At 33.8% G+C, this 16,758-nt stretch overlaps 1 non-coding gene across 1 annotated transcript; it reads left to right on the top strand.

Moving 5' to 3' along the window:
* Positions 1-12,635: 12,635 nt before the first annotated feature.
* On the top strand, positions 12,636-12,707 carry Trnag-ucc. The gene has a single exon. It is a non-coding gene; the product is annotated as a tRNA-Gly (tRNA).
* Positions 12,708-16,758: the final 4,051 nt, after the last annotated feature.

Below are 16,758 nucleotides of genomic sequence, written 5' to 3'. Positions count from 1 at the left end.
GCAAACGACTGGTTAACGTGCGCCGGCGTCGCTCTCCTCTGTTTACTATACCCCATGTGCGACTGTATCAAACGCTTCTATTGAAACTACATCCTTATTTATACGTAATAAAGTCGAAATTATATTGTTTAGTTGACATAATTCCCTTATCTGTGTTAGTAAGTCGGACACTTGTGTTTGTCGTTTGGATGAATGAAAAATAAACTCAAATTCATAGAGCTTTCTGATGGCCGCCGTTCGTTTATGTTGTAACCTTATTTAATGTTTTCGACCGCTTGATATCCTCGCGGGTTTTTAAGTGTTTGTATCGTTTAACAAGTGATTCATACAACTCTTTTGTCATGTACAAGGTTTTGTTTTATCAATTGCTTTGAGAGAAATTTGAACAAACACTTCAACATTTTTTCTATTCATTGTCGTAGATGCTCAGAATCTGTTGATAAGAAAGCTATTGTTGAACGATTTCGGTTTTTCGATAATATTATTATTAATTGAACTATGTATATACCAATTTTATGAAGAGGAAAGATTTGTATTTTTGTATTGAAATAACTCAAAAACTACTCGGCCGATCTTAAAAATTATTTCAATGTTAGAAAGGTAATTTATCTGTTAGTAACATAGACTACTATTATTAATTTCACGCAGGCGAAGTCGCGAGCGACAGCTAGTTTAATAGTAACTTATTAATACTATCGTTACAGTTTCTCTTACATTCCACTCTCTTCCTAACATCTTTATTTTCATTGTTTTCTTTCGGTTTTCCTTATTGTAATCACGCAAATCTTAATAAGCTAATTAAAACTTGACTTTTCCTTGTTAATACCGCACCGTACTGAGTCATGTTATTTAAATAATTCTACGTCCGTACGAACAGAATTACAAGAAAACTTACGCAAGACAAATCTTTGTACTCTTTTAGAAATAACTTTAAACACGGGGTCAACGGTTACGTAAGTTAAGGCACATTTCAGGGTTAAAGCGTACAATTTGATTAAACTATCGCACAACTGTTTAGTCTCTTTGATTCCTAAGAGCTTATATGGAGGTAACACTACTCGATTTTTAATGCAACTAAACAGTTGAGCTAAGAAACAATCGACAATCGGACAAAAATTGAGCGATAGTTTAGTCAGAGGTGTGTGCCGCTATTACTATGGCCTTCTATACTCGTACTTATAATAAAACTAGTTGTTCCCCTGCGGCTTCATCCGCATGAAATTAATAAAAATTTATAACATTGTTTAGATTTGTCAAATTTTCAACTGCAAAAGTCAAAATACCAACTACCTTACTATGGTAAATTTGCTTCCTTGATGTTGGCAGCAGCTTATGGTCTCTTTCCCACATTAGGATTTTATCTACTTTATTTACTCCCTAAGTTTAATAGCGTGAAAATATATAGCCTAAAGCGTGACGTAAGTGTAGAGGTTTTTATTAAAAAAAGAAATATTCAAAAATATGCTGTAATTGCTGACATCTTAGGCAACAAAGAAGTGTGAAGTGAAGTGAAGTGTTCCAGATTTCGGGAAGGTGATGTATTTGCGTTGCTGATAACAAAAATCGCATTTAAGTTTTTTTGTCTGTCTGTCTGTCTGTCAGTCCGCAAGCCGTGTTTGTTCTTTGTAATCTCCGAAACTATTGGGACAATTTAGACCGGACTTTTGCTGACGTGTAGCTGACATAGACGGACATATTATACGCTTTTTTATCTTAATATTGCGTGGACGAAGTCGCGGGCAACAGCTACTCGATAATGTATTTGAAATTGTGTCTTTGAATATGGTTAGATGCTCTTTAATGCATGATTCATAGCCAATGAAATCGTCAGTCACGGATACTCTTAATAGGACCTTTGTGCAACGTCTGCGTTGGTCGAGTTGCAGATACGTTTAATCATACTAATGTTATAAATGCGAAAGTTTAGATGGATGTTTGTTAGAGTTTGTAGCCCAAACAGCTGAACAGATTTCAATGAAATTTAGTAAAGATGAAGAGGATAGTCTGGAAGAACACATAGACTACTCACTTTTGTTTTTTTATTGCACGAGGACGGAGACGCGAACGAAAGCTAGTGCTATATAAATTTAATTTCTTGCGAAAGTTAATCATTTTATTTATCTCATTACATCCTAAATATCTTTATTGTTTTTATTTATTATTATACGTCTATAGATGGATTTAGGGGAGAGAATAATCTAGTGTAGCGGGAGCACAAATTGACTAAACTATCGCACAACTGTTGTCCGATTGTCGGTTGTTTCGCACCTTAACTATTTTGTTGCACAAATCACAGGAATCAAAGCGAGACTAAACGGTCGTGCGACAGTTTAGTCAAACGTGTACGCCTTCTCAACATATGGTGTCTACAGTTAGGGTATCCAAACCTTATTGTAATCGAGAGAAAATTAATCATTATATTATAGGAAACGGTAAAAAATAAAACAACAAAATATTTCTATTCTTTCTGAGGAACCCTTGCTTGTTACTTTCTGTGAATGTTTACGACGGCAAGGGCAATTCAGTCCTGTGACGTCATAAACCTTGGGCCAATGACGGTTAAGAACTATAAAAAGAGTACAAAAACTATCGGATATACAAAAACTGTTTTCTATTCTTTATTATTTGATGTATTTTTATTTTAACTGGATATGAAATGTACTTAGTTATAATATTCGATGGACATTTAATTTTAATTCTACACTTTATATATGTTCTGTATGACATGACTAGCTTTCGCCCGCGACTTCGTCCGGTGGAATAAACAAAAAAACAAAAATAAGTAAACTATGTTCTTCCAGAATAACCACTACATATGTATACGGCAAATTTTATCGAGATCTGTTCAGCAGTTTAGGCTACAAACTCTAACAAACATCCATCTAAACTTACGCATTTATAATATTAGTATGACTAGCTTCCGCCCGCGACTCCGTCCGCGTATAATTAAAAAAAAAGTGAGTAGCCTATGTGTTCTTCCAGACTATCCTCTACGTCTTTAGTAAATTTCATCAAAAACCGTTCAAACGTTTAGGCTACAAACTCTAACAAACATCCATCTATACTTTCGCATTTATAATATTAGTTTAAAAAAATATCTAGGTTACAAAATTATAACGCGTTCTGTTAAATCATAATACGACGGATAATCTAAATTGTATCTTGACACATATAAGAGTTTATGAGAAAGTTTGTCTGTAATGGGCCCTTGAACTTGTCGGTATCAAGTGTTCCGGTAACGCGTATTGACTGTTGACACTATTGAAGATCTGGAACATCTGAATATACTGATTGGATCCTATAAGCGCTCACAGCTATAACTAAACTATCGTATAACTGTTTAGTCGCGCTGTTTCTACAAGCTTATATGAAGGTGCGCACACTACTAGTTTTATTTGTGCAACTAAACAGTCGAGCTGCGAAACAATCGACAATCGCACAACTGTTGTGCGATATTCAAAGGTGTGCGTCGGCTCTGATGATAACTAGCTTTTGCCCGCGACTTCGTCCGCGTGAAATTTGAAAGTTCAAAATTTACGTTCGCCCTTTATTCAACCTATTATCAAAAGTATTAACTTAGTAGTAATCTACGTAATAACAGAAATCTACCGATGCAAGATTCCAAATTTCTAAGCCCGTTAGTTTGTGAGCTGATTTTTCGGTTACCCTTATTGTTTGTGCTCGAGATATCTTCTAAACTATCAGCCAAATTTAAATACTGTAAATGACATTTTTAATCAACATTAAATTCTCCTGATAACAAACGCATTTATGGTAGTTTTTACAAATAAAAATACAAATCTTTCCTCTTTATAATATTGGTATAGATTTAGGTGTTTTAAATACTGTAACAAATGTAGATAAAATCTCAAGGCGGTAAACGCAATTAAGATGGCCGCGTACATCAAACTTGTTCGATCGTCTTGGCTTATTAATCTGTTGGAAACGTTTACAGCGCCCTCTGCAACTAAACTTATCTTTACTTCTTGTTTTAACAACGTTCAGATAATAATCTCTTTAAATGCTTTAACTATGTTAATTTGATAGGAATTTATTGGATCTTTTAAAACTCAGGGATAATTAATACCGTAATTAATTTATTTTTCTTTAGTTTGGTTACTGTTTTATTGTTACGTCTTTTTTCCACAATAAAGCATAGGTTATGTTTCTGATATTGCTTATAAAAAATGGCATATTGTCTATTATGATCCAGAAATAACATTTAAATAAAAAAAGGCTTCTACGTACTTTTATTATTTGTAAAAATCATAGAGTTATCATACTTCATAGTATTATTATAAATGCGAAAGTTTAGATGGATGGATGTTTGTTAGAGTTTGTAGCCTAAACTGCTGAACGGATTTCGATGAAATTTGGTATAGATGTAGAGGATAGTCTGGAAGAAAACATAGGTTATTGCATTTGTTTTTTTTAATTCCACGCGGATGGAATCGCGGGCAAAAGCTAGTTGCCTATCAATCTTGGTACAATATGATTTCGTTACGGTAAAAATTGTTTTGATTAAAAAATCATAACCGACGTCTAGAGAAGTTCATCTTAACTGTACATTTAACAAAAACGTAATAGCAACTTAAGAATTACATACAATATAAAACCTTAAAGTAAAGCAATAAAGTCTAAATTCCAATACAAGCAAAATAACTTCCAATGGAAATTTATTTCTGCAAATCTTTAAGCATTCTTCCACACACAAGGGTTAGTCATGTCAAGGACTTTGAACTCTATCACAATGGACAAAGAATGTTTATTATATGCAGATGTATTAAGTCATTTATATCGAATATTAGAACTATTTTTGCCTTGATTAGGTCATCTTAAGTAAAGGGTAATTGTTTGTTATTATTTAATTATTCTTTTGCTTTGTTATTTAAGCATGTTATTGTCTTCTTTGCAGTAATTAGTGTTCCTTTGTATGTATTATTGTCGAGTGGATATTTTTAATGGAATGTACATTTTGTTTTTGGTTTTAATGTGTTTTTCTCTTTAACGAATAAACAAATTAGCATAAAGTATTAGATACTAGCTTTTACTCGCGACTACGTCCGCGTGGAATTAATAAAAGTAAATACCCTTTTCTTCCAGACTAAGCTCTACATCTGTGCCGAATTTCAGAGAGAGAAACATCCATCCGTAAATGGAATAGATAGTATCCTATGTCCGTCTCCTGGCTCTAAGCTACCTCCTCACAAATTTTCAGCCATATCGGTAAAGCCGTTCTTGAGTCATAAATATTGTAACTAACTCGACTTTCTTTTATACTAGCTGTTCCCCTGCGACTTCATCCGCGTAAAATTATGAAAATTTTATTTTATTGTTTACATGTGTCAAATTATCAATTGCAAATGTCAAAATGACATGACGCTGACAAACCATGGCAACCTGCTTTCTTGATGTTGGCAGTAACTTATGGTCTCTTTCCCACATTAGGGTTTTTATTCAAAATATTTACCCTCTAGGTTTAATGGAATGAAAATATATAGCCTAAAGCGTGACGTTAGTGTAGGGCTTTTTACTAAAAAAAAAGAACTATTCAAAAATATGCTGTAATTGCTGACATCTTAGGCAACAAAGAAGTGTGTGTTTACGCTTTATTATAATAGTATAGATGTAGTTATTTAAAGGTGTATTACCATGACCACTTGATAGAGTCATTACTAGATCTGTTTACGCTAAATTAATCGATAAATAAAATTACTATAACCAAACTTTGTATGGTTAGACGGCTATTTGTCACCAGAACAGCTGTTTGGATCTCTGACGTAGTAACTAATTTTAATCCACGCAGAGTCGCGGTCTACAGCTACGTCTCAAAACAATGCATACAAAAGCACATGTTCTCAGCGTTAATATTGATCAGCGATCGAACCGGTCCCACAGAACTTCCTCATAGTTAGCAGTTAGTTTGGAACAGAGATTTCCAAACTTTCTCACGGCAGTAAAAGACCCCTAGTAGGGGTAGACAGAGATAACAGACATTCAATACACAGGCTACAATTTTGTTATCTCAAATTATGGTCGAAAAATCTTACCAATATCAATGCGAATGTTAAGATGTTTTTAGAGTTTCTAGCCTAAACTGCTGAACGGATCTCGATGAAATTTGGCATAGATGTAGAGGATAGTCTGGAAGGACACATGGGTCACTTGCTTTTGTTTTTTTTAATTACACGCGGACACAGCCGCAGGTAAAAGCTAATTTAAAAATATTTCATCATAGTTTTTATTCAGATAGGAAAATGACTTTCAATCAAACCCCCCCTCCCAAACTATAGGGCACCCCTTGAACTTCTACATTTTCATTACTTTTGTTGAACCTAGCATTTGTTCTTCAATTTGCAAATATTGACCGCCGCCATCTTACCCACGAGTCGTTCGTAAACCCCAGGTTTTAGGCAAGTTTGAGAATCACTGACTTGGACATTACCGTTCTGCCATTGTGCGGGGTAACGGCGGCTGATATTTTGTAAGCTAACGGTAACATGGGAGTTGAAGGCACGATCTTTCATTACTTTCGTTCAGAAATAAATTAATATCTTAAATTAATTGAACAACGCCTTGAAAGCGCCAATAGCCAATGGGTTTGTGATACGGACTACCGATCTTGCGGTCGAGGGTTCGAATCCTGATATTCGACTATTGTGAACCATATCCCAGCACAAACCTTGGGCTTAATTGTAACAGTTAAACGAAACATAAGTAAATTAACAAAAAAATCTAATATTATTAAAAAAAATGACACTGGTACCTATCTAAAAGAAGTTTGTCGTTGTTGGTTAGTTATTGATGTTATTTATCTTCTTACTATACGGACGGATTCGCGGGCGAAAGTTAGTAAAGTAATAAATTTTGTCATATATCTATGTAAAAAGGTTTGTCCGTAATGACGTAAAGACATGATAAATTACGTCTATATGTAGATTAAAAAGATTATCGCTCGTTAAGTTTTAGATTTTTCGTAAACAAGCTTAAAATTTTTAAAAGATGATCTCAGATACGAGTAGAAGGTGACAAAGATTATTCTGAAGGTAATCAAAATTCACGAATTTAAAGATATCCACACTCTTTTAAACATAAGGTGGCAAACGAGCAAGCGACCACCTGAATCTACCGAAATGGAAAGCGACCGCTGCCCACAAACATCCGCAATTGCAGATGCGTTGCCTACCCTTAAGTGATGAAGGAGGAGACGCACTAAAGAGGACGTTTCCCCTTCCTATACGTCTCCTCCGCCGTCAAATCCCATCCTTTCCTCTTAAGAAAAGGGTAGGGGAAAGGACTAAAATTAGGCCTCCGGCACCACACTCATCAAATGAAACGCGGAATTGCTTCCACTTCAAGCCTGTATTCTGTGTGGTCGTGGTATTACACCGGGCGAGACGGTCTATTCGTGCGAGATGTTAAAACAAGCTCTACCACTGTTAAAAAGTGTGCGAGTGTATGAGACTGAACAAATAATATCTAAAGATACGTCTTAAATCTCTTTACAATCTCTAGCCGTCTATTTTTATATACGTTACCGGAACACTTTCCAGTTTGTGTAACGGAAATGTTTCATTACAAATGAAAATACTATATCGTTTCTACTGAAACTATAAATATGAGGATGTTAGAAACAAGAATTGATATAGTTTTGTATATTGTTTCCGGAGTATGTTTTACAGTTATTGTTTAAGACCGGATTTTCATCCAGATCCGTTCAGCCGTTTAGGCTACAAACTCTAACAAACATCCATCCATCCATCCGTCCAAAATTTCACATTTATAATATTAGTATGATAAATGCGAAAGTTTAGATGGATGGTTGAGTGTTTGTTAGAGTTTGTAGCCTAAACTGCTGAACGGATTTCGATGAAAATTGGTATATATGGAGAGGATAGCCTGGAAAAACACATAGGCTACTTACTTTTGTGTTTTTATAATTCCAAAAAGGGAAGTCGCGGGCGAAAACTATGTTTTAATAAATTGAATAGATATTGAATGGAAGATTTTATTAGAGTGCAAAACACTTAACTCCGCGTCCCCGTTATATTGTAGCCGCGAAATGCGTTCGCGTTATGAATCTGGCCTCCGGCAGATATTTATGGTCTCCTTAACCTTCTGCAGTAAATCTTCCTCATACAGTTACTATGGTTTTAATAAAATGTATTTCGTACATAAATTTACATTAAAAAAATTGTCTCTATTTTTTAATCCTTCTTTTAAAAGGGAAACAAGCAGCTTGAAGATGGACTGCAATGCCAGAGGATCTGCAATGTTGCCAACCTTTGAGAATATACGCACGATCACGATCGAGGACATATCATTCTAAAACTCGACTATGCTAAAACTGCACAGTTATTGCCAACCATTAAAATGGTGGATAGTCCTGCGGTCTGTCAAGTCGTTTGATGTCGGAACTTGGCGTCATTGTTCCAACCTCTTCATAGCACTACCCGTGGTACTTGTGGTAGAAAAATGCATTTATAATGTAAAGGGATATAACAGAATTGACATACAAACATAATTAAAAAATAATTAATGTACAAGAATAGATATTGCTAAAGCAATATATAAATACAACAATATCTAATTACCAATTATAATCCTGAACACGATGTTTTTTTTGTTCAGTATTGTGCTTGATGTTCAGAAAAACTATACCTTACTTAGTAATAACGGAAAATTATCTGACATTGCAAATACAAGTGTTTTGTTTAATTCCGGTTGGATAAAAACACAAATAAAAAAGCAAACGCTAGTAGTATGATCCTTTTACGAGAAATTTGACAATTAAATTCACTATGAATAATCAAATAACTAACAGAGTCGATAAATACCCACTAATTTTGCGCCTTAGTATAGATAGAAATTTTACTAACATTATAAATGCCAATGTTTAGATGGATGTTTGTTAGAGTTTGTAGCCTAAACTGCTGAACGGATCTCGATGAAATTTTGCATAGGTAACATAGTATAGAAGAACACATAGGCTATTTACTTTTTTTTTAATTCCTCTAACGGAATCGCAGGCAAAAGCTAGTTGAATCAACAATTATAAACATATCAAAAAAGGTCTGAATACGCAATTAATTATTTAAAAAAAAAACCTTTAAAAGCATTAAGAAGGCTAATAAATCCAAGTTAGTAAAACACGTGAACCCTTTTTCACAACAAAAACCTTTTTCGTGAAATCCTGAAAATGTTAATGACAAATAACTTTGGGACTTATTTTTGTACCTTTCTGTGAAACAAGGGAATGCCGGAACACATTGTTAAAGTATACAAAAAGAATGTAAAATATTGTATAAAAAGCTTTGGTATTTGTTTATTTTTAAAGAATGAAAAATTCGGAATGTAGATTATAAAATAAGCTTCTGTTGTTTATTTTAATATAGCTTTCACCCGCGACTCCGTTCGCGTGGAATTGAAAAAAAAAAGTGAGTGGCCTATGTGTTCTTCCAGACTATCATCTACATCTGTGCCAAATTTCATCGAAATCCGTTCAGCCGTTTAGGCCACAACTCTAACAAACATCTATCCATCCATCCATCTAAACTTTCGCATTTATAACATTAGTAAGAAGTATGATTGAAGAAGTATGAAAGTTAAGCCACAAGTAGTTAAGTTAAAATTACGTTCATCAACATAAGTAGGTACATATAAATAGAATTTAGATAATCTTACGAGCCTAACGCGAGCCGAATCATGCCTTATCACTTGCAAGGAGTTTATCTAACGCACAGAGTGGCTACCAACACAGACTACGAGATACATTAGCTAGTTATCTTTGTTGCTACGTAATTAGGAGTTGACTCTGATATTTATTACACTGTTAAGCTTCGCAAGGCATTCGCTTTAAATTAATTTTAATCATTATAATAAAGGTTTAATGACCACTTAGAGTCGCTGAGTGCGGTGTTGTTTATCTCGTTGCGAAGTTATATTATAAACAAAATAAACATTCAATATTCCAGGCAATATATCTTTATTACAATGATGACAATAATTGTTGTTATAAAGGAATTCAGATCATTTTAATAACACTGTTAAGTAAAGTTATTTTTTATAAATTAATATTTTTGTCCCCTCTATACTTTGGTTATACTGTGATAATATAAAATTAGCCGTTTATTTTTAAAAGGCCTCTTGCTTTCAACATTCCCGTGTTATCAGTATACTGAGACGCGACTAGCTTTGATGCCCCGGCCTTGTCTGATAGCTGCTACGTTATAGATAGTGTGACCAAAAAATTACATAGATTTTTTACTTTCGTAAACAAAATACCTGATTAATGTTCTTCCTCACAATATAAAATCAATTGTAAAATTATATATAATATGAGTACACTTCAAAGTAGTAATAAACATCCATTTATCCATAAAATTAGTAAAAAAAAGTTTATGTATTTTTCATTAAAATTCACCCAGATTTTACAAATGGAAATGTAATTATTAATAATAAGCATTGCAACTTAAAATGCAACAGAAATTAAATTTGGAATATTTTTTTCAAATATTCTATGTATTCCAAATTATCATGGTCACCGTATTACTAAGGATTTATCCACAGACGAATAGACGAAGGTTGACAGCTAGAAGTTAGAATGTTTCAAACAGATAACAAAACTTTTTGACACGAGGCGCCATTTCAATTTTGGCGGGAGAATATTATCTGTTAAGATTAAAACAATATTGTTTTCACTGGGCATCTTTTATTGTTAACTAGCTGTTCCCCTCCGGTTTCATCCGCATGAAATTATAAAAACTTTATTTTATTGTGTACATTTGTCAAATTATCAATAGCAAATATCAAAATGACATGATATGACAAACCTTTACAGTCTTGCTTCCTTCATGTTGGCAGCAACTTATGTGTCTCTTTCCCACATTAGGGTTTTTATCCAAAATATTTACTCCCTAAGTTTAATGGCGTGATAATGTATAGCCTAAAGCGTGACGTAAGTGTAGGGCTTTTTATTATAAAGAGAATTATTCAAAAATATGCTGTAATTGTTGAGATCTTAAGCAACAAAGAAGTGTGTGTTTACGCTTTATTATAATAGTATAGATTATTGTTTCGCTATTTCAGTGAATTTAGGTGGTCACTTGCTTTGCACCATTAGATATAAAAAAAAAAAATACGTAACGAAATAAAATAGTTTGTTTGAAGAAAATTAAAACTTTCTTCTAAATGTTTTTACGATTTAATTATTATAATTATTAGTTAAACTTTAACTAACGGATTGACTTTTGTAAAGAAAACAATTAAGCGACCCAAAAAATTTAAAAGTTATTTAAAAAACACTGTAATAAAATCTTGTAATGTACAGATCGTATTGTCCGTCCGATTGTAAAAATGTTACCTTTGACAATTGTATAAAATCAACAGATGGTCAACATCTGACATTTTAAAAAAGTATAACGTAGCCGAGGACATGAAAAATAATGGCAGTGATTTTTATAGACAGATTCAAGGAATGTTTAAATCAATACATATAATAAAATTGCAGTGTCTGTTTGTAATATCATGTATTTGCGTTGCTGATAACGAAAATCGCATTTATTTTTGTCTGTCCATCCGCAAGCCGCGTTTGTTCCAGGCATTCTCCGGCTGGGCCGATGTTGACCGGACTTTCACTGAAGGGGAGGTGACATAGACGGGCATATTATAGGGTTCTTTTTTATCTTAATATTGCGCCGAAGTCGCGGGCAACAGCTAGTGTAAATGTTATATTATATAGTTTCTAAGATCAGCATTGGACTTGTACGAAGCCGGGAGGGGTCGTAATATCTAAAAGAGGTTATGTTTTGCTAATAAAACCTACTTTCTCAAGACTTACGCCTTCGTGCATAAATATCTTGTAAAAACACTCGTAAGCAACCAACTGAAACAAATAATAAAAGCAAATTCTTAATAATTCGTACGAAATAATTCATCCTTGACAAATTTCTTCCGTTTATAATTCTCCTTACAAAAATTCCCACACCGATCTTTGGCGCGAAACAACTCAGTTAACAAAGTAAAGAAATTTGAACTTTATCACAAAGGAATACAATACAAAACAATAATGTACTTTTAATTCAACTCTAGAGTTTAATTTGTTCAAATAAAATCATTATTTTATTTTTAAACAACAAAGTAAAGTAAACTTTAACATAAAGGAATAAGAACTAAATTGGATTACAAGTATTTGCCAATAGTAAAATAATTCTACAGAAAGGTACTTCTAATTTCGACTTTATCACGAAGAATTAAGGTTGAAATTAGCTATAATGTCTGTCGTCACATCTGACCGGCTTTCTCACACCTGTCTTCATGCCAAGATGGCAACAAATGCTATAAACCGGAAAAAAATGTTTTTATGTTTTTAATTTGTTCTTTTATTTATTTTAATTGAATAATGTGTTTTAATATTTCGTATTTACATCTAGTTGACATAATTTTAATAAAAAATTTATTTTTATTTCTGTAACAGTACATTAAAATGTTATACACACATAACAAAGCCGCATGGTGAAATCTATATTTGAATTAAAAAAAAAAACAAAATAATGTAGAAACTAATAAATGAACAATTTATGTGATCAATAAAAAAGTACAGTAACTAATCATAAATTTCAAGACCAGTCCCAACGGCGTTGGTGGTGTAATGGTCAGCATAGTTGCCTTCCAAGCAGTTGATCCGGGTTCGATTCCCGGCCAACGCACGCTTTTTGTTCATCTTAAGTTTTAGAAAGCGCATATTTTTATACGAAATATTTGAACGTCAAAATTAAAATGCTTAAATTAATCCTTTTGAAAAATATTAACAATCATTTATCGTCATTATTTTTTAGACAACTTTTAAATAAATACAGTTATAAGATTAAAAAAACTAATGCGATACGAACAAGGTTAAAATATTACTGGAAAGTTATAAATTCAAGGTCACGAACCGAAAAAAAATAAATCACGTTTCAATAGTTTTCTTTTTTAACCACTAGATGTCACGTGTGTATCATAATAATTAAAATAATTGCATAACAACGTGAAGACGGAAAGGGAAATATGAAGGGGACTTATAGAAAGGGTAAATATAATTCTGTTGTTCCCCTCCTCTGTCGATTAAAAGTGCATCGGCAAATGTGGACGTCAAAGGGCAGCGATCTCTATCTTTTTGATGAAATCCGATTATTTTTAATCGATTTAAACCAATCGATTAATTCGTTAATCGATTATTCGAATGTTATCAGTTCCCACAGAGGTCGTGTTACAAGCCTGACCTACCGCAACACAACACTGCATCTACGATTACGGATGTGTGCGAATTGCCTTACATTTCCTGTCAAACACAAAATACTGGAAACATTGAACGATGAGAGTACTGGTCTTAGGACGTAGTTCAACATAATTTATTATCATACTTCATACTAATATTATATAATGTGAAAGTTTAGATGGATAGATGGACGGATGTTAGTTTGACTTTGTAGCCTAAACTGCTAAACGGATCTTAATGAAATTTGGCATAGATGTAGAGGATAGTCTGGAAGGCTACTTGGTTTTGTTTTTTTTATTACGACGCGGACGCAGTCACGTGCGAAAGCTAGTAATATTATAAATGCGAACGTTTAGATTGATGTTTGTTATTTTAGTTATTTACAAAAGCTAAAAATAACAAAAGCTAGCCTATGTATTCTGGAAGAATAGCTTTTGTTTTCTTTATTTTGTTTGTTTTATTAGAATTTTGCATCTAATTACATTGTTCCGTGCGTAAAATTATAAACTATTTGCAGCGTTTAATATACGTTTTGTTACATCCCGAATGCTAATTCTGGACTGTCCGGGATTCCTTTCATACTAATCTCAATCATCTATGACAGTATCGGGAATACCATACAGACATTCTAATTGAAACAATTTGCAATTCACGTAATTACACTGAATCATTCCTTTGAATATTTGTGTAGCACACTATGTAACTGATCAAGGAAGAGTTTAATTAAAAATGTATTTTCTAAATTCGTCTGAAAATATTCAGTAGTAGGTATATTAAACTAGCTTTCAGCCGCGATCCTGTCTGCTTGGAATAAAAAAAAAAATCGTAATGCCTGCACATATCGGCGAAGATATTCAAAAACATGTGTGAAACCAACGTGCACTGGGCCGTGGTTTACTATGGCGTACCGCTAAGGTAGGCTCCGAGTACCTCAGTGGGGACATATAGTGAGCTGGTGATGGTGATACCAAGTTACTAAGTATTAATGGGCACGTTATGAGGAGGGATGAATCGCATACAAGAAGGACGTTAGTTATGAGTGTGGTACACCAGTATGAAGACATGGAAAGAGATGGATGGATTGCGTGAAAATGAAGAAGGGAGTGATGACTGAGATGACGGATGATAGAGTTATTTGGACAAAAACCCGGTAGGCCCTACGGATGTAGGATAAGGTAGGGGAGATGATGAATACATTGTAATGGTGAAAAAATTTTTCAAATTGGTCCAGTAGTTTTTTTATTTCAATATAAAATACAAATCTTTCCGTTTTATTAGTATCTAATCAGCATTCAGAGGTAGTATACCATTGTTAAGCGGCATGCATTATGCCGCTATACTTCTTGTAAAGTATGACTCGTTAGAAACGGTGACTGTAGCCACCTTTTCGGAGTTCCAAGTATATTGCAAATGGCTGTGTGACTTGATCGTGATGGAGTCATAATGTTTTCTTCTATAAGTATGTTGTTTACCCCCCCAATAGTCCGCTGTAGTCACTGGTACGTGGTTGTAGCATGCCAGCTCCATTTAAAAGATTTTGACGCCCTTAGAAAAGATTTTTGATAGTAAATTCCAATGTGAAAGTAATAAGACCGTAAACGCAAGAATATCCCAATGAAATCTATACTATCTATCATATGTTAATGTAAGAGGAAACATTTGTATTTTTGTATGTATTAAATTAATCAAAAACTGGGTTGATTTTATCCGTAAGTAACATAGGCAATTTTTTTTTAATTTTCTAATGTCACGCGTGTGATATTACCAGTAATAGCAGGAAAAGATAATTAAAAAAGAAATTAAATACAACAGTAGTAGTGCCCGCTTTAACATCTTAGCACGAATGGATCGGCACGCCCAGTGTAATACCACGACCACACAGAAGATAGGCGTCAAATGGAAGCAATTCCGTGTTTCGTCTGATGAGTGTGGTGCCGGAGGCCAAATTTAAGTCCCTTTCTCTTTACCACCCTTTTCTTATAAGGAGAGGTTGGGAAGGGGAAATGAATTTGACAGTGGAGGAGATGGATAGGAAGGGGAAATATCCTCTTTATGTGCGTCTCCTCCTCCGTCGTATAAGGGTAGGCAACGCATCTGCAATTGCGGATGTCTATGGGCAGCGGTCGCTTCGCCATTTTGGCGATTTTAGGTTACCGCTTGCTCGTTTGCCCCCTTATGTTATAAAAAAAAATGTGTTCCTATTTTTAAAATCATCTCAAATGATAAACGAATTATACAAATAAAAGAAAATCTAATACGGATGTATCTCTTTAGCCTAGACACAGGAAATAAAGTCTGTTCTAGAATATCAAATAGATTATTAGGTTGTCAGTACAATAACCGTCAAAACTATCCTAGACATGTCTGGGATATGTTAAGCAAGACTAGTGAATATAAGAATCATTCCCGTCCTGGTTACTCCAGACCAGTGACCTCTTATATACACACTCTATACACTATAGACATGGTGTTTCGTGTTTATTGGATTTCTTTCATAACTGACTTCAAAAAAGAGGTTCTCTTCGGTATTTTACGCATGAACATCGATTACTCTGAGATTTATAATTTAACGTTCGCGCGAACTCCATCCGCATGAGTAAAAAAAACAACAGTAAGTAGCCTATGTTCTTCCAGACTATCCTCTACATTTGTGCCAAATTTCATCGAGATCCGTTCAGCAGTTTAGACTACAAACTCTAACAAACATACATCTAAACTTTCGCATTTATAATATTGGTAATATTGATATGTTTTTTTTAATGCGAAATATCTGCTGGATTTAATATTTTCAAAACTAAAAAACTATTCAGTAGTTTTTCTTTAAAAGCATACCAAAAGTCGGGAATAATTGTCTTAAAAATATTTTTCTTATTTTGTTAAAATTTTTTATCATTTCCAAAGGTAAAGGACCACACAGGACCGCGTATAACCCCGGGCATCACTCTAATTTACACGTAATGGACACGTTCGTGTTAAAACATCGGTTGCAATGGTCTTAAATTGGACCACCACAGGTTTTACATTTCTTTTTTCATTTTTATAACTGGCCTGATAGAAATTGTTATAAGTTGGTTCCGCTTGTATTAAGTTTATAATAAAAAAAACACTATTGGCGTTAACTATATTATAGTACATTTTCATAGCAATCGTATAATTTATATCTATACTAATATAAGAGGAAAGATTTGTTTTTGTGTACGTATTGAAATAACTCAAAAACTACTCGGCCGAATACACAAATTATTTCACCATTAAAAAGCTACATTATCAGTGAGTAACATAGGCTACATTTTTATTTTATTTTTTTAACGAGCTGTTGACCGCGACTTCGTACGAGTGGTATTAGAAAACATACAAACTATAAAAATTACAAAAAATTACATAACCCTCGGGAACTGGACATTTCTCGGGGATGAAGCTTATCTCACGTGTACTCCAGACTTTGTTTTATATCTGTGCCAAATTTCAATAAGATATGTTGAACCGTTGCAGAATGATCG

This window comes from Papilio polytes, unplaced genomic scaffold, assembly GCF_000836215.1.
Source record: "Papilio polytes unplaced genomic scaffold, Ppol_1.0 DF823835.1, whole genome shotgun sequence".
NCBI classification, from domain to species: Eukaryota; Metazoa; Arthropoda; class Insecta; order Lepidoptera; family Papilionidae; genus Papilio; species Papilio polytes.
Note: the sequence above shows the minus strand (reverse complement) of the source record. Positions and strands in the feature narration are given on the sequence as shown.